Source organism: Pinus tabuliformis, chromosome 1_2 (genome assembly GCF_031772625.1).
Source record: "Pinus tabuliformis cultivar Carrire ecotype Pingquan chromosome 1_2, CPIR1, whole genome shotgun sequence".
NCBI classification, from domain to species: Eukaryota; Viridiplantae; Streptophyta; class Pinopsida; order Pinales; family Pinaceae; genus Pinus; species Pinus tabuliformis.
Window position 1 is genome coordinate 553778690 of NC_142298.1, and position 19230 is coordinate 553797919.

Consider the following 19230-nt stretch of genomic DNA (forward strand, 5'->3'; position numbering starts at 1 on the left):
AGAATTAGCAATTGAAAATCATGGTTGACGCTACCTAGCGAGGGCTGCAATCATTAGGTGGTCAATGTTTTTTTGCTGCTGCACAAGAAAAGCGGGGCATCCAATAAAACAGGCTGGACAGATGGTGCGATTCTTCAGCTTGGAACGGAATGGAATCTGTGCAAAACAAGGTAACTACGACTGCCTGCAATAACATTTGAAACTGTAGCACGTTTTGACCGAATCGTGTTCAGAGCAATGGAAAATTGTTACTTGGTCAACGTCTATTAATTCGTACAAGTGAACGCATTACTGGGTGCACAAGAGAAGCGGGGGAATCCAATCCCGAGATCGAAATCTCCGAGTCTAAACACTCGACAATTCCATTCGGAAAAAGTTGGCTTTTCCGGTAGATTTTTGGTTAAAATTCAAGTTATCTAATTGGGGTGACTAAGAAGATGTTGAATTTATTTTTAGTGTTAAAATGAGTAGCTTTATTGATATGTAAGAGGATATAAGTAATATGAAAGTAAGTCGCATCAAGTATATTTTAGTGTAAAAAGATATAAGTAATATGAAAGTAAGTGGCATCAAGTATACTTTAGTGTAAAAAGATATAAGTAATATGAAAGTAAGTCGCATCAAGTCAGATCACTAATTTTTGAAATTTTGGTAATGGCAATAATTTACCAATAATTTCACTATGACCAACAAATATATTCCGGTCAAAATTGTTGTGTCGCAATCGAAAGAAAACAGGCTGGAAAGATTGTGCGGCTTTTCAGATTGGAAGGGACAGGATCTGAAATGCGGAGCAATATCCGACTGAACCACGACTTTATACGTGCATTACAGATAAAGTTTAAAGATGTAATTTGTCAACCTTCGCGCGGAGTGAGTATTGAGGTGTTGTTTGGTTGAAACTGTAATTTAGTGGAGAGTTATTGTTTGGGTGAAACTGTAATTTATGATCGAAGTGGATAAGCACGTTGTAATCTATCTGTAAAGGTGACCGACTGTGGTTATGAATGAAAGCGACTCGCTTGACATAATTTGGTGAAAAAGTCATTCCTCTCATCGCTGATATTTTGTTCGTTTGACCCGTCCACATCGCCCCGGTTGGTTATTTTACTCCGAGATACATCCCCATGACAGGAAACCCCGGCGCCAGATCAGATACTTTACTTCTATACTACGCCTCTTTATATATAAAGGGTGACAAAATCTAGAAGAAGCCGCGCAATTTCATTTGTTACGGAGGCCGCGTACAGATTTGAAGAAGTAGTAGCAGCAGATTGCGATGGATAGAGAAATCGAAATTGAAAACCTGGTAAATTTGCAAGAAAATTTACGGAGGCCCTTTGGTCTCAACGAGGAGGAGTACGCCAAATTGAAGGATGCTTTGGCTGTTCACCAGCAGCAAATTGGAGAGAATCAATGCTCGTCCATGCTGATGCAAAGAATCAACGCGCCGGCGAGCTCTGTGTGGTCCGTGGTTCGGAGGTTCGATAAACCTGAAATGTACAAGCCCTTCATCAGGAGCTGCTCCGTGAAGAAAAGGGGCGAAATCGGCGTTGGGTGCGTGAGGGAGGTGAAAGTGGTGAGTGGGTTGCCGGCGAAGAACAGCGTGGAGCGCCTGGAGATTCTGGACGAGGAGAATCACATTCTGGGTTTCAGTATCTTGGGAGGCGAGCATCGTCTCCGGAATTATCGGTCTGTGACTTCATTGAATGAATTTGTGAGAGACGGGCGCGCTTGGACCGTTGTTGTAGAATCTTACGTGTCAGATATCCCAGAGGGGAATTGTAGAGAAGAAACCTGCATGTTCATTGACACTATCGTCAGATGCAACTTGCAGTCCCTATCAAAATTTGTTTCACGACAACTCTGAAAAAACTCCATAGCGAAATTGATGACAACAATCTCTTTCCAGTTACTTCAATTTGGCTTCTTTTCAAATTTTGTTAATAAATTACTGATCATTGCAGGACTTGAGGTCATTTTTTCACACCATAATAGCAATTGTATTATTGGCTCAATACGTTCTGTGCATTGTATTTTCCCTGGAATCTTGTGGCGATATACGCCATTTCCATTGTACAGATAGTTCTGTAACTTGGGATTGGCCACTCGTATATTGCAGCGAATCGCGCGTTTCAGTCTTTTTTGTTATGTGGTGTATTTACTTGAAAGAGTAGCGTCCATATTCGAGCACTGGCTCAACTTATTTCTCCTGGCCCTAAGCAGCCTGAGCAGGGAGACCCCATTACTGGTTGCATCGCGAATCAAGTGTATCGCGAATAAGTGTACCTACTACATCATGATACTTTACCTTCGTTTAGTTTTTTTAATCATATTTAGATCATTATGAGATAATAAATAATAATAATGAGGTTAAGGGTTTAATTTTATATTGTTATCTAATATTTGTTAACAGCGAGGAATTTTTTTAAGGGTAAAAAACATTGATTTAGGGTATAAATCCTCTGATTTAAATATTTTTATTTATAAAGTAGAAAAACATTAATTTTTAAGAGCGGTGTATTTTCATCTTAAAATATATTGATTTAGGATATAAATCCTAAATCTTCTGATTTAAATATTTTTATTAAAAAAAAAAACATTAATTTTTAAAAGCTTTTATTTTCACTTTATCTTCTTTTTTAAATGTATAATTCAAATTTTTTACCTTATTCACTTTTCTTTAGTGTATAATTCAATTTTTTTTTATCGTTATCATATAATGATAATAGATTTTATAGCCTAAATAGTTATCGTTCGTTTTTTCATTTTTAATATTACAAATTAAATTCGGAGTTGTCTATAATGCGACTTTTTGAGATTCCGGTGACGGAATCCGGCGGAAGAAATTGAGCTGAAATCATGATTTGTTGCAGTTAAAATGGTTTTTTAACTGCATATTCGGATTCAGCACCCTGAAAAACCCCTGGGACAGTTTCATTGTGCAGAAACTAGTTATCAAACTTGGATTTCCATAAATCACTGCCGGATTTTCACCGGAAAAAATCGCCGGAAAGGCTTTCAAAAAGTCGCGTTAAAGACTACGGCATTAAATTCTAATTAAATTCTAAATATACTATTTTAAATAAATATTAAAAAATTCAGAATAATTAATTTCATAATTTTTTTATATGGGATAAATAAATATTTTAGATATTTATTATTTTTAATATTTAATAATCTTAGGTTTAAAATTAAATTAAATTTATTTATTTTTTAATATTTTCATAAATATATTAATATGTAAATACATATAAACGTATATATATATATATATTTTTACTTGATGTGATATTATTGTCATACTCAATTATATATATATATAAAAAGAGGTTGTTTATTTTCATCATATTTTTTCTTTTTTTTTATGTATAATTTAAATTCTTTATTATTATTTTATGATCATAATAGATTCTATTTCATAAATAATTTATTTTTGTAATATTAAAAATTAAATTATAAATATACTTTTTTATTTCAAGTTGTTTGTAATCTTTCAAATTTGATCTGAGGTTGAGGAGATCTAGGGACATCTATTCCATTAAAGTCACTCTAACTCTCGGCTTGGGCCACACTAACCCTTAGCTAACTAGATTTTTAACATGCCTCCTCCCCTAACACAGGGTACAACCACCCACCCTCAATCCCGGCTTGGGCCACACTAACCCTTAGCTAACTAGATTTTTTAACATGCCTCCTCCCCTAACACAGGGTACAACCACCCACCCTCAATCGCTGTACTAGTCAAAGACAACATGGAAAGTTATGCAGATATGCTGACAGCTAGCTCTTGGGATAATCTATTTAGCTAGGGGTTTGTCTAGAAGCTAGGAGCATTTATTTTGAAGCTTCACATAAAAAGAGCCAAATACATCAAGCAAGCATATGAAGAAGTAATCTGTCCCATAGACTATCTTTAGCCTCATAGAGGTGAAAATAATTTCTTTCTTTCTTTCTTTACCTTAAATATATTATTTTAAATAAACTTCTAAAAATTCAAATTACTTAATATTTATAATTTAATTCCATATTATACAGTGATTTGTTTATGATGATGATGATCATAATGGTGGCTAACATCCACTGAGACCAAACTTTGGTCTATCGGACCTAAAGAAATGAACTATTTAGTCTGACTTAAGATTTTATTCCTATGCTCAAAAAGCTTGGAGAGAAGCCTCCCAAGCTCACTGTAATTTTGACAACGTAAAAGGCTAGGAAGGTCAGTATTGCAACAAAGATTTTGAAACTGAGATCTAATGTGGTTGTACCCGGGGCACTCTAAGAGGAAGTGATTTTCATTCTTGATGTTCATATTCTCACAAAGATGGGAGAACCTTTCCATCCATGGTGTTTTAGGAACTGCACAACGACCCGTTTCACTATGGAGCTCATGAGAGTTTGTTATAATCTTGGCTATATTAATTTTCTTCTTTGAGCTAGTTAAAATAGAGAGATACTTTTGATCTTCTAGGGTGGGGTTCATGACCTCCTTATAATATCTTAATTTTCTTTTAGCTACTAAATCTTTCTCACACCACATTTTTTCTTTGAACTTAGTAGTAACAATATTTTTAATGTTATTAATGTTTTTCAATGCAACATTCTCGTCAATCTCCCAATGGTTTAACCAGGCCCTGGTGTCTTTATACCAACCTTGTTTGAGCGTTAGGTGGTTTTGGCTGGAATTTAAAGCTATTTTAGGAAGTCTATGGTCTCCTATGTTATTGAGTTTGTGCTTGTACAACAGAGGCCTAGTCATAGCTAGGCTCTCGATAGGGGAAAGACCCACTTCTATAAGGAGAATAGGATAGGGTGTGTTGCTTTTAATTTTGAGGTTATACGTTATACAACGCATCTAGATTTGCTCAATCATTCTCTAGGATTCTTTAGAGATGCTACAACCCCAAACCTCACATCCATATAAGATAACCGGAGTGACTAAAGTTTCAAAGAGGAACTTTTTTCTATCCCACATTACGAGGTTTTCCGTTTTACAATTATTTTCAAGACCAAAATAAGCTTTCCATCCCCCATTAATCCTTTTCTCAATGCTATAGTTCTAGTTGAGCTTGTGATGAATATCAATTCCTAGGTACTTGTAGGAAGACACTTCCTCCAAGTTATTATTGTCATACATAAAATTAGCGTAAGTGTCCTTCTTGGATTTGATAATCATAACTTTTGTTTTGTCAGTGTTAACAATCATACCCATGGTAGAGCATAAATCCTTAAGAAGTATAAGTTGCTTATCAAGATCAGATGGGCACCTTGTGAGAAGAACAATATCATCAGCGTAGAGAAGAAGGATGATGACTATCCCAGCTAAGATCATGCCAGCACATCTTGCTTCCTCTAAACAACCTTCTAGCTTGTCGATGTAAATGCCAAATAAGGTAGGGGGAGGGGGCAACCTTGTTTAACTCCAATATTACACTTAATATCTTTTTACCACCCCTCATTTCTCTTTAACTTGGCAATTACATTCTCGTATAACCTTATAGCGGCATCTCTCAATTAAAAAGGAACCTTTAGATCTTCTAATTTGTTCCAAAGGTTGTTTCTAGGAACCGTATCGAAAGCCTTTCTAAAGTCCACAAAGCAACAAAAGAGATTGGATTTATCATTGCGGCATTCCTCCACAATGATCCTAAGCGTAACGAGGTGGTCTGTTGTTGAGTGTTGCTTTCTAAAACCCGCTTACCTTCACTTTCAAGCCATATGTTCAACTTCCTTTCCAAAATAATACCATATAACTTAGCTAAGAGAAGGTTGATCATAATTGTCCGATAATTAGAGGGATTATTTGTATCCCCACTTTTAAAAATAGGGATAATGAGGCTTTGAGTCCATGGTTTAGGGAACCCTTGCTTGATCGCTTGATTGAAAAGCTTGTGAATGTGGGGGATGAGGACAGGACCTCCAATTTTTAAGATTTCCGCCTGGTAACCTTCAATGTCCTTAAATTTCCCATTAGCGAAGCGATTAACCCCAAAATCAATGTCTTCTAATGAGAAAACTTCTTTCGTTGTGAGTAGGGTTTCAAAGTTATCCATGACATTTGGAGATTCATAAAGCTTTTTAAGATAGGAATTCCAGTCGTGTAAAGCAATTTTATTATTATCTTTAGTTTTCCTAGTTAGAATCTGCCTCCAGAATTTCTTAGGAGCTACCTTAGAGAGGTGTAAGAGATTCTCTTGTCTTTTACGAATATACTGCCTTTTTTTCCTTTTAGTTAGGGCTTTGTATATTTTTATCTTGCCAATTTTAAGAGATTCATCAACAACTTCCTTAATTGCTCTCCTCGCACTTTTACAATCTTTGTCATACCATGGGTTGGTTTTGCTATTTATTTTATTACTTGAAACTTCAATTGAGAACTTGTTAATAGAATATGAGAGGGTTGTAGTAAAATTATGATAGAGATCTTCTATGTTGTCTATACTAGATAAAGGAAGCAAATTAGTTTTTAATTCATTTAGAAAGAGACTTTTTTATTTCTATCAAAGATTAACTTCTTTTGGCTATAAGGATTATCTTCTATGGGATCTCTATCCATGACAAAATTGAGAGTTATAAGTAAAGGCCTATGATCAGAGTCAAGGTCGTGGTCATTTAAGATGTCAAAATTTGTTATTTCGTGGTATAGAAGGAGATCGGAGATAACATAGTCTACCACGGTACTACCAAACCCCTGGATGCAGGGCATCTGACTAAAATTGAGTCATTTCTTTAGACTATTGCAAATTAAAATAAAGAAATATTTTAAACATTTAAATTTTTTAATATTTAATAAATTTAAACTTAAAATTTAATTATATATATTTCTTATTTTTACTTTTACTTGATATAATATCTTTGTCATATTCATTATATATATATTTCTTATTTTTACTTTTACTTGATATAATATCTTTGTCATATTCAATTATAAAGTATCTTATTATAATATAATCATTTATATATATCTTTAAAACAATTATATAAATAAATAATAAATTACATATGGTTAAGGTTAATATTTTAAAAACTTTAAAATATTAAATTAAAATATAGTTCAAATTAATTTTTTATAATAGAAATAACTATATTAAAAAATATTTTATTTATTTAAAAATATTGAAACTGAATTTTATAATTTTTTATTTTTAGTAATTTAATTAATATCTAAAATGCCCTACAGTTCACGTTATATAATTTTATGGTTATAATTTAAATAAATAACCAGTTTTTAAAATAAAATAAATATAATTAAAATTAATTTTTATAGTAAAAAAAATTATATTAAAAATATTTTATTTATTTAGAAATTAAAAAATATATAGTTTATAATTTAATTAAATAACCAGTTTTAAAAATAAAATAAATATAATTAAAATTAATTTTTATAATAAAAAAATTATATTAAAAATGTTTTAGTTATCTGGAAATAAAAAATAAATAAAAATAAAAAAAAATGAAATATTTTAAAGTAATTTTTTTATTAATTGATTACTTAAGTAATATTTACAATATCTTACTTTTCGTATTAGATAATTTTTTTATATATAAATTCAATTTATAAAAATATGTTATTTTAATAATTATTTAATTTAATTTCTATTATTTATATAACAATTTAAATCATGAAATCAAAAGACGTGCTTGCTCATAAATTTTCACAATATAACGACATTCAAACAAATATGAATTTTATCACGTAAATATGAAACTGATCAACGCTTATTATGTGAAACTCTTTTTTATCATTCATTCTCACAACCCTCGTGCTTATAACTTTTATCAATATGATCACATAGGAATATTTTATAATTTAAATTAGATTTTTAATATAATTAAAAAATATTATAAAAAATTGATTTAAAATTAGATTTTTAATATAATTAAAAAATATTATAAAAAATTAAATCAATTTTATTCATTTAAGGATGAGAACCAAATTACAAAAAAAATAGTTTAAGGAATTTGGATTGTAAACTACTTTGGGTTAATGGAAGAGGGTATGTGAGTTAAGGAATTTGGATTGTAATCTAGTTTGGGTTAATGGAATAAGGTTTCACATACCATACCATGGTGTACCTAAATATTATATCATAGATGATTAAGTTAAATACAATAAAAAAGATGACAATATGGATCCACTTAGTGAGTTTTCATGGTAGGAGTTTTTGGAATAAATCTCTATATAATATGTGTTTCATTGTTGTTATTTCTATTTTGCTTAAGATTTTGCATGCATTGCTTCACTTGTGTAAGTATAAATATTTCTTGCTTGATATTTGAAACATATTTTTAGCCAACTTAAAAAAATGTCCTTTCCAAATTCAATCAGAATATACTTTTCTTCAACTCACATGGAATTTAAAATTATTCTCCTATACACCCATTATGTGTGCTTAGGTCATAGTTAACTTAACTATTTATTTAACAAACATTTAGTGATAAAAGGTTCACTATTAACATATAGTTCTATTACAACCCCAAGGGATAGCTCAATTGGTCGAGTTCCCATTGCTTAGTACCTTGCCAATTGGGAGGTCACAGGGCCAAATCTCCTCGACACCCATTAGGCCCGGCCAGATAAGCTGGTGGGTAGATCTCTTCGGGTGGATCTACCTGGATTATTACCCATGGATGTAACGGCCACTCAGTGACCGTGAACCACAGTTGAAAAAAATATGGGGCTATTACATTGAAATTTACATCACATGAAAGTTACTTAAAAAGGAAAAAAATATAGGCGTGCATGATTTCAAATACCAAAATATTAGAGACATTTTACTAGCTCTTGTTAACATCACCCTAATCTTTTTCCCATCATTGTTATCTATACATAAATGAAATTGTGTCTATTTTACATTGTGTTCATATTTATAGTAACACATTAGAATCATTTGTATTCAATCAATATCATTTTTTCCATTACCGTATTAACACAAACAAGAAAATGCATCACACTAGTGTCTCACTTGCATCAACTGTAGAAATAGTAGATTATCAAAGTCACAGTTGTGTTATTTGTATGCTTATAATCACACATTATTTATTTATTTATTTTAACTCATGTCCGAGTTGTATTTACAATGTGCATTTAATTATTATTTCTTTTCTCCAAGGTAAGCCTTACAAACTACACCCCCCTCTCACCCCTTATTCCTTAGAATAAGTGGATGGAGGGTGGATCAATGTTGAGTCATAATAATGGCTAGTAATTCCAAGGAGCTTGATTATATTTGAGATCATGATTCAATTAATAGAGCTAGCCCTTAGGAATTAAAAGGAAGATGTATTTTTATATATAGATGATGGGTTGAGAATAGGTTACATCATATAGAATAAGGCTAAAACGTTTTTCAAGCCTATCCCCCTCATGAATAAAGCAAACATACCTCCCAAGTTTAGTCAAGACATTTCCAAGCCCTTGAATAGTTTCATTGGAGCCTTTCTAGATGTCCAAAAGAGTTATTATGCCTAACCCAAACCCATGAATTTCATAAGTAATCCCAAGGGACTCAATGGAATTTGACTTTAACAACTATGTAAACTTCCTTCATAGATGATAATTTATAACCAAGATAATCCTCAAGGATAATATCCATTTATTAATTAATATAATAATTAAAACTAATTCATTAGGTGCATGAACACACACCCATAAAAGCTTCTTAAACATTGTTAATAGGAAATATGCACAAGTTTTAATACAAAATAATGGAGTGAAAAACTCAAACTTCAAGGATGGTTAATGCCCAAGAACCCCTTCATGTGTTTAGGTTCATGAGCATATTGACAAGCCTTTCTATTATCCTCAATTTTTTTGTCATACAATGGAAGGGATATTCATTTAATTGTCAATCTAGAATTCGTACAAAACTTATGAAATATCGCACACCATATATAATTAGTTTTTGTTTGTGTAAATAAAATTATAGTAATTTATATGTTTGTCACAATTCAAGATTTATAATGCATCATCAAGTCACCAGTTAATTTCACACTAACGTTACAATCCAATCCACACTTTGCAAAAATGTAAAGCTCACTCTTCTAAACTAAATTGCATAAAAGTAAATTCGCTCTTTGAAAAAAATAAATCACATGTAACCGAGAGGGTGACTTGCTAAGGTGATAAAGTAAACTTATATGATGTAACATAGTGGCAATTGTAGTGATGATGAAATGTAATGAAATATAAAATTATCAATCCACTCCATTTCTTATGAAAGAAACAAAATATAACTCAACTATTAAATGAAAGCATTAAACAATCTAATTGAATCTTGAAAACAAAGTATTGAAAGTTAGTGCCAAATTCAGCAATACAAACCTGTGACTTGTAGCAAAGAAGGAAATCGTGATAAGGCATAATAAATGGAATTAAAACACATAATAGAATATAATCTAAAGGAATTGCAACAACATAAACAATTGGAATTGTACTAGTGTGAAATAAAGGAATTGGAGCAACGTGAACTAAGGGAATTGCAACATTGCAAAGTAATTGAATTGCAACAATATAAAAATAGAATTAAATAAATAATGCAAAGCTATATGTAACAACCTTGGTTAAAATTCATGTACAAAAATATAAGACCAAGGTCATGGGACATGTATTCCAAGCTAAATGGTGGGCAAAACATTCTAGTGGGTGTCACTTTGGTTTATTATGGCTAAGGAAATTGGAAAAGGCAAAGAGGCATTAATTGACATTTATTTATGAAAGTAAAGGAAATTAGGAGAAAATGAAGCTGAAAGGTCACAAAATTGCATGTGAGGAAAATTGAAGGAAAAAATAGTGGAAATTGAAGAAAATAGAGGCCTCATTAATAAAAAGGCTTCTGAGAATTATTTCATGGCTTTTGTCAATCACTTATGGCTCTCTCTTCTATTCTCTCAGACTCTTGCACACTTAGAGTTTTCTTGGAGCATTCTTCGAGCACATTGGAGGTTTAGAAGAAAGAAGGCAAAGGAAAGTAGGAAAGCACAAGGGGACAGCAGGAACATTAGCTAAAGTTGGATTTCTTTGGAGATATCGAGTTGCATGTATGGTTTCCTTGCTAGTTTTGGCATGCATGGTACATGCATGTGGTTTCTTGGTTATGAGTTGTCATTGGCATGGAGGATTGCTTGGATTGACAGTGGTTTTGACTAGCCTTGTCATTTCCTGGATAGCCATGGTGTTGTGGATTTTTCCTTTTTTTTTTTGTTTGGTGTTCATGTTCCTTATGGTTGTGGGTTGAGTTATTAGTTCCTGGAGCCTTGGTTGGAAAAACGCTCTGGAAGCCCTGGAACATCTTGGGTTGAGTTACTAGTCCTAGAAGCCTTGGCTAGAAAAATGTTTTGGAGCCTTTATGGGTTGAGTTACTAGTCTTGGTTCCTTGGTTGGACAAACGCTCTAGAGCCCTATGACAGTTGTGGGTTGAGTTACTAGTCCTGGAGTCGAGTTGGAACAAACACTTAGGAATCCTGGACAGCTGGGGTAGAGACCAATTGATCCAGACTTATGTAGGAGCGCAGAAAAATACAAATATACACATAAACACAAAGATTCAGAAGAAATAAACTTCACTTCATTAATATCAAAGAACTGAAATATGCTTATATACAAAAATGGAAATAAACTAACTCGGGTGATGGTAGCTTATCTCTAAGAAGAGGTGTGGATGCTACATGCCTTTGAATTGTGTTACAATGAGGCTTAAGGGCCTTTTTATTATTGAGCAACAAGGGAAAACCCTAAATAACCAAAACCCTAACCCAAGAGATGGAACGCCAAGATTTTGTGGGCCCCATTGGGGTTAGTTGGGCAGCCAACTTCCCAGGGTCATAACTTGGCCATATTATCTCCTTTTGGCGCATACGATACCTCGTTGGAAAGATCTGTCCTCCTAGGCACAGGCTTGTTGTGGATCTAAAAAAACATTATTTAGGGGGCCAAAATAGCTCTGGAAGTTAAGGACCTAAAAAATGTTAAAAATAGTAAATGTTACTAAAATATTAAATGAAACTGACTGGAGGTCTAGGTGGAATAGGTGAGTGGCCACCAATATCCACCTGGATCATTCCTCCCTCCTTAGGAAGCAATGGTCCCCATTACATGTAGAGCCTCCATTAGGTGAAAAAAAAATTGTTGAACCTGGTCCTAGGTGAACCACTTTCCCTGGTGAAGGAGTTGGCCTGCTTTGACAACCCAATATAGTTAGATCCTCTATTGGCGAGTGTTCTTGATCTACGTGTCCATGATCCGATCAATTGTGGCTTATTCCATGCAGCCTAGGTTTAGCTTCATTGGTGTGAGTTGTTCTGCAATGTCGAATGTGTCCAGCAATGGTGGAAAGTATGGTCGAAGGTGGTCCACATTGAATACTGGGTGCAGGGCAAGGAACGGTGGAATGCTAAGCTCGAAGGAATTTTCCCCTATAGCCTTAGTGATGGTGTATGTCCCATATCGGAGCAGTTGAAGCTTGTGGTGGGGCCCAACAAGGCATTCCTTTTGCAAATGTAGCTAAACTTTGTCGCCCACCTGGAACTTATGTGGCACCTGATGTTGATCATGTCATTGCTTGTACTTAGCATTGGCTCGGTCCAATATGTCATGAACCTTCTGGAAGATGTACTAAATGCACTCAATGAAGTTGTTAGCCCTATCAGCTTCGGATTGGACATGAGTCAGATATGCCTGAGTAGCTACAAATGGTATGGTCACATCAATGGGACCTAATGGTTGGAATCCCAATCCCACCTGAAAGGGGTTGTGGACAGTGCAGCTATGGAGAGCTTTTTTGTAGCTGTGTTGGACATAGGGGAGGATTTCATCCCATGGGTGTGGATGCTTCGAGCTATACATGCACAAAATGTGTACGATCATCCTGTTGATGACCTATGTTTGGCCATCAGTTTGGGGGTGGAAATTCGTGGACTTAGTGAGCTTGGTATCCAACATCTACCAGAGACTTGTCCAAAATGTACTTAGGAACCTACTGTCCCGATATGAGATAATGGACTGTGGGATCCAAAAGTGTACCCACACCTGCTCAAACAAGAGCTTAGCAATGGCTTATGTTGTGATACTCTTCTTGTAGGCCGACAAAATGGCCATCTTAGAGAATTTGTCGATGACCACGAAAACACAGTTGTTGCCATGCTTAGTAGAAGGAAGGCTTGACATGTACTCCATGGATATGGATTCCCAAGGTCGACTAGGAGTAGGTGGAGGAGTATATAGGCCTTGCTTCTTGATGGTCGATTTGGCAATGGCGCAGGCACTACATAATCTTATGTACTTCCCAACATCTTGTCGAAGGTTTGGCCAATAAAAATACTTCTGCAGCACTTCCATAGTTTTCTCTACCTCGAAATGTCCATTTTTTTCTCTACCCTAAAATACTTCTTGGCACGCTCGCTTGAAGGAACACAATGGTGTCTCAGGTGGCATAATAGTGCATCCTGGAGGTGAAAATTTGGAACTTGCTTGCCTTCCAGGAGCATCTGGTATGTGTTGCCGAATTTTGGATCACTCTTGTAAAGATGCAGCCACCCCGTAGTATCGTGCCCACAAGAGTCGAGCACAGTGGTCAGCACCATGACTAGCGGTCGACTAAGGCAATCTGCAACATTATTGGTGTTTCCATTCTTGTACTTAATGTTCAAATGGAATTGTTTTAGATATATTGGCCATTTCTTATGGTAATCATTCTCCAACTTCCCTTGTGTCTATATGAACTGCAGGGGTCGATGGTCTATGTGGATGATCGTTTCCTTCCCCATAATGTAATGCTTCCATTGTTGGCATGCCTGCACAATGGAATACATCTCTTTGTCATAGGTGGGATACTTTCAGACTTTGCCTTAAAGTGTTTCATTATGATATGCCACTGGATGCCCCTCGTTATATGAGATTTACAATTGTGGACAAAAGTATCTCCCCTAGGTCGGTGGCTAACCTAGAACAACAAAGACACAAGGAACTCAATGTTTTTCCTTTAAGTAAATAGATGATGGAGTGAGGCCTACCTGGAATACTTCACACACTTCACTCCTTCTTTAGCTTGGAAGCTCTGGTTGCCAAAATTAAAACCTGCATATTCAGATATCACAAGCCAAGAAACTACGAGATCTATGCAGTATCACCTAAGTACTTCATTCAATAGATCAACATGGTATTGAAATAAGTGAAATAACAACATCACATATAGGAAAAAAAATGAATTCTTTGCATTACTATAAATGGAATTAGATTACAACCACAAGTAGCAGTTGATCTTGTAGAATAGTTCTTCCAAGTTGTTGACTTGTTCTTTCCTTGTCACAATATGTACCTCTAATCACCCTAAATGCATGAGATGATAACCACTCACTACAGCAGCATAAGGGTAGAATCATTCTCCAAAATCCAACCCCCAACCACATAGAAAGCTAGGAATATATAGAGAAGTAGGGTAAGTTGGGAGTTCTTATCCAATTAACAATCTAGGGTAAGAGATCCACCTTTGATGGAGGGATAGGATCAAAGGATAAGTGGTGAAAAATCCAAAGTAGGGTAGGATAGGATCTGATTTTTTTATCCAAGGTAAGTAGTTGTAACAACTTCTCGAAACTCATAGAAGGGGAAGCTTCCAAAATTCCAATCATTCTCTTATATTTCTAGAACCAATGCAGGTGCAAAGGGGAGTAACCTGTTAGTGATCAACGCAGGCCACAGTGGAGCAACCTGTAGGTGAACGCACCCCAGTAGGCTTACAAGGAGTGTTGTTCCTCAAACTGGCTTAGATGATGCAGTTTAGGGCTAAAATTCTAGGAAATGAAAGGTATATGCCTAGGGATTTGTGCAAGATAGTGATAAGGGGGAATAGGATGTTGATTGATCCCATTAGGAGGCTCATTAATCGGATGTGACAAAATGGCCTATAACATAATGCCCCCTAAAGTGTAGAGTTAGAGATGATGACTACTGACTGAAGTGTTTTACCTTGTGACAAGTAGGGATCAAGGAAAACTGGAAAGATTTATTTGTTACAATACATTTACAATATGACATCTTTATTTATTGAGGGAGGCATACCATACTCATCTCATAAGCTAACATAACATGTACAATGATCAAATGACGCGTCCACAGATGCAACTGGTGGACTCATGACTAGATGACTGTCTATATAATATTGGCCATCATACATTGTGATCTTTGTATAACTCCTAAAATCGCAGCCTAAATGGTTGAAACTAGATCTGTGATCTTCTATCTCGTTCACACGACCAACCAATGTACGATTATAACCATGTGAATCAATGAGATGGACTTGAACATGGTAGACACTATCTGATTACTAGCCAATGATGTAAGTCGTTAAAAGACGTGAGAGAAACCACCGACGATGTTAATGGCTCTCAAGGAACTATAGTACAATTATGATCTGGATTTAAATAGGAACGCAACAAATTACAGAGATAACCATAAACACAAAGATGCAATGGAAATAATACTTCATTTCATTAATGTAAAATACTGAGATATGCTTACAAATAGAAAATGGAAATAAACAGCTAGGGCGATGGTAGCTTATCTCTGAGAAGAGATGTGGTGGCTACATGCCTCTGAATTGTGTTACAATGAGGATCGAAGGACTATTTATTATTGAGAAACAATGGAAAACCATAAACATCCAAAAACCTAACCCTAGAAGATGAAACGCCAAACTGTGGGCTCCGTTTGGGTAAATTGGTACATCAACTTCCCGGGGTCGTAACTTTGGCATACGATCTCTGTTTGACACGTACAATATCTCGTTAGAAAGATCTATCCAAGAACTACAACTTTGGGAAGAGAAACATGGTCCATGGTCCTCCTAGTTTTCCCAAAAAACATCGTTTAGGGCCTCAAAACGGCTCTGGAAGTTTAGGACCTGAAAAACTGCTAAAAATAGTAAACGATGCTACAATTAAGGAAACTGAAAAGCTGAAAGAAACAATGGTGGGGGTCCAAGTGGACTTGGAAGGTGGCCACCAATATCCATATGGACCATTCCTCCCCCCTTAGGAAGCAATGGTCCCCATTGTGTTGGGTTCCTCCATGAGATGAGGAAACTTCTGCTGAACTTGGTCCGTGGTGAGCCACTTGCCCTGGTGAAGGAGTTGGCCTGCTTTGACAACTCGATACAGTTGGATGTTTTGCTGGCGAGTGTGCTTGATATGTGTGTCCATGATCCGATCAATTGCAGTTTGTTCCATGCATTCTGGATTTAACTCTATGGGTGTGAGTTGTTCTGCAATGTCGAATGTGTCTAGTAATGGTGGAAAGTATGGCCGAAGGCGGTCCACATTGAACACTGGGTACAGGCCAAGGAATGGGGGAATGCTAAGCTCAAATTCATTGTCTCCCACAACCTTGGTAATGGTTTAAGGACCATATCGGAGTGGTCTGAGTTTCCGATAGGCTCCAGTAAGGTGTTCCTTTTGCAAATGCAACCAGACTTTGTCGCCCACCTGAAACTTGTGTGGCACCCGATGTTGATCATGTCGCTGCTTGTACTTGGCATTTGATTTCTCCAGAATGTCATGGACTTGCTGGTGAATATGTTGGATGTGCTCAATGAAGTTGTTTGCCTTATCTGTTTCAGACTGGACATGAGTCGAATCTGCATGAGTAGCTGCAAATGGCATGGCCACATCAATGGGACATAGTGGCTGGAATCCTAAGCCCACCTGAAAAGTTCTGTGGCCAGTCGAGCTGTGGAGAGCCCAATTGTAGTTGTGTTGAACATAGGGGAGGCTCTCATCCCATGTGCATGGATGCTTTGAGTTGTACATGCGCAGAATGTGTACAATCATCCTGTTGACAACCTCTGTCTGGCCATCAGTTTGAGGATGGAAGGCTATGGACTTAGTGAGTTTGGTGTCCAGCATCGACCAGAGACTGGACCAAAATGTACTGAGGAACCTGCTATCCTAATCTGAGATGATAGATTGTGGGATCCCAAAGCACCCACACTCGTTCAAAGAAGAGTTTAGCAATGGCTTCTGCTGTGATATTCTTCTTACAGGTTGCCATAATGACCATCTTTGAGAACCTATCGATGACCACAAAAACACAGTCATTTCCATGCTTAGTGGAAGGAAGGCCTGACATGTAATCCATGGAGATGGATTCCCAAGGTCGACTAGGGGTAGGCAGCGGGGTATAGAGACCTTGCTTCTTGACTGTCAGTTTGGCAATGGCGCAGGCAGTGCATGATCTGAGGTACTTCCTGATATCCTGTCGAAGATTCGGCCAATAGAAATACTTTTGTAGTACTGCCACCATTTTCTCGACCCTGAAATGCCCAGCAGCCATATTGTAGTGTGCTTCCCAAATCATCTTGGCACGCTCGCTTGAAGGAACACAAAGGTGACCCAGGTGGCATAATAGGGCATCTTGGAGGTGAAAATTTGGAACATGCCGACCCTCCAAGAGTGTTTGGTATGTGTGGCCAAAGTCTAGGTCACTTTTGTAGAGAAGTGGCCAATCAGAAGTCTTGTGCCCACAAGAGTTGAGCCCGGTGGTTAATGACATGATCGGTGGTCGACTGAGGCAATTTGCAACATTATTGGTGCTACCCTTCTTATACTTGATATTCAAATGGAACTGTTGCAGGTATGTGGACCACTTCTGATGGCGATCATTCTGTAATTTCCCTTGGGTCTGTATGAACTGGAGGGGTTAGTGGTCTGTGTGGATGACTGTTTCCTTCCCCAAAATGTAATGTTTCCATTGTCGATAGGCCTGCACAATGGAATACATCTCTTTGTCATAAGTGGGATACTTCTGGACTGTGTCAGAAAGTGTCTCACTGTGATATGCCACTAGATGCCCGTGTTGAGTAAGGACTGTGCCAATAGCATAGTCAGAGGCATCTGTCTCGACCTCAAATGGTTGTTGCAAGTCTGGCAATGCGAGCACTGGTGCCAAGCAGAGGCGGTCTTTCAACTCTGTGAATGCCTTCTGTTGAGATTCAGACCAAAAGAATTTTTCTTTCGCTCCTCCCTTGGTGACTTGACTCAAGGGCCAAGTGATATGAGAAAATCCCAACACGAACCTGTGGTAGAAGTTGGCAAGACCTAGAAAGCTGCAGAGCTCCGTTAGAGTGGTTGGAGAGGGCCAATCCTGAATGACTTGGATCTTAGCTGATCCACATGCACCCCCTGTTCATCAATAATGTATCCCAGATACTGAACCTAGGTCATGCCAAAAGTGCATTTCTCCAAATTGGCACATAAATTGTGTTGCCACAGTGTTTGGAGAACCTGTCGAATGTGCTGGAGGTGCTCTTTCCAACTCTGGCTGAAGATCAGGATGTCATCCAAGTATACCACTACAAATGAGTTGGTGAATGGCCACAAGATGTCATCCATTAGCCTCATGAAGGTTGCAGGAGCATTCATCAATCCGAAAGGCATAACCAACCATTTGAAAAGGCCCTCCTTGGCTTTGAAGGCAGTGTTCCACACATCGGAGGGTTCGATTGGTACTTGGTGATATCCTGACTTCAAATCGATCTTGCTGAAATATTTTCCCTCCTTCAATTGGTCCAGGAGGTCATCGATCTGTGGGATCGGGTACCTATTACGGATAGTGATCTTGTTCAGCGCCCGATAGTCAATACAGAGTCTCCAAGTCCCATCCTTCTTCTATACGATCACGATCGGGCTCCCACAGGGCGATGAACTCAGACGGATGTGACCTTTCTGTAGCAACTCCTGAATCTGCCTCTTGATTTCATCGTTCTCCATCACGGAGCCAATAGATTGGTCCATTAGGCAGCGGCGCACTTGGGGTCAAATCAATGGAGTGCTTGACCTGACAGTGTAGAGGAACCCTTACGGGGGAGGTGAAGATGTCCTCATACTCCTCCACGACCTTGTCCATCTGTAGTTGTCATGCAGAGGGGCCCTGTTTGGAGGTCGTGGCCACCGTCTTCTTCTTTCCTTGAGGGCGTATCATTAGGAAAACAAATTTCCGGGTTTTGGAAATGAGCTTACTGCATTGTTTTGTAGTAACCAAAGAGATTTCTAGGCGGTGCTACCTCCGGTATCCTGTACAACTTATTTCCTAAAGTAATAATAACAGCACGGGGCCTTGATTCATACACAACATGTCGCTTCCACAAGTATGGTTGTCCTAATAATACATCACAAACTTCAAGGGGAGCAATGTCACACAATACATCATCCGTGAAGGGCTTGATGTTGTATGGA

At 36.8% G+C, this 19230-nt stretch overlaps 1 pseudogene; it reads left to right on the plus strand.

Moving 5' to 3' along the window:
- Positions 1-1236: 1236 nt before the first annotated feature.
- LOC149206787 (abscisic acid receptor PYR1 pseudogene) lies at positions 1237-2120 on the plus strand (annotated as a pseudogene).
- The last annotated feature ends 17110 nt before the right edge of the window (positions 2121-19230 follow it).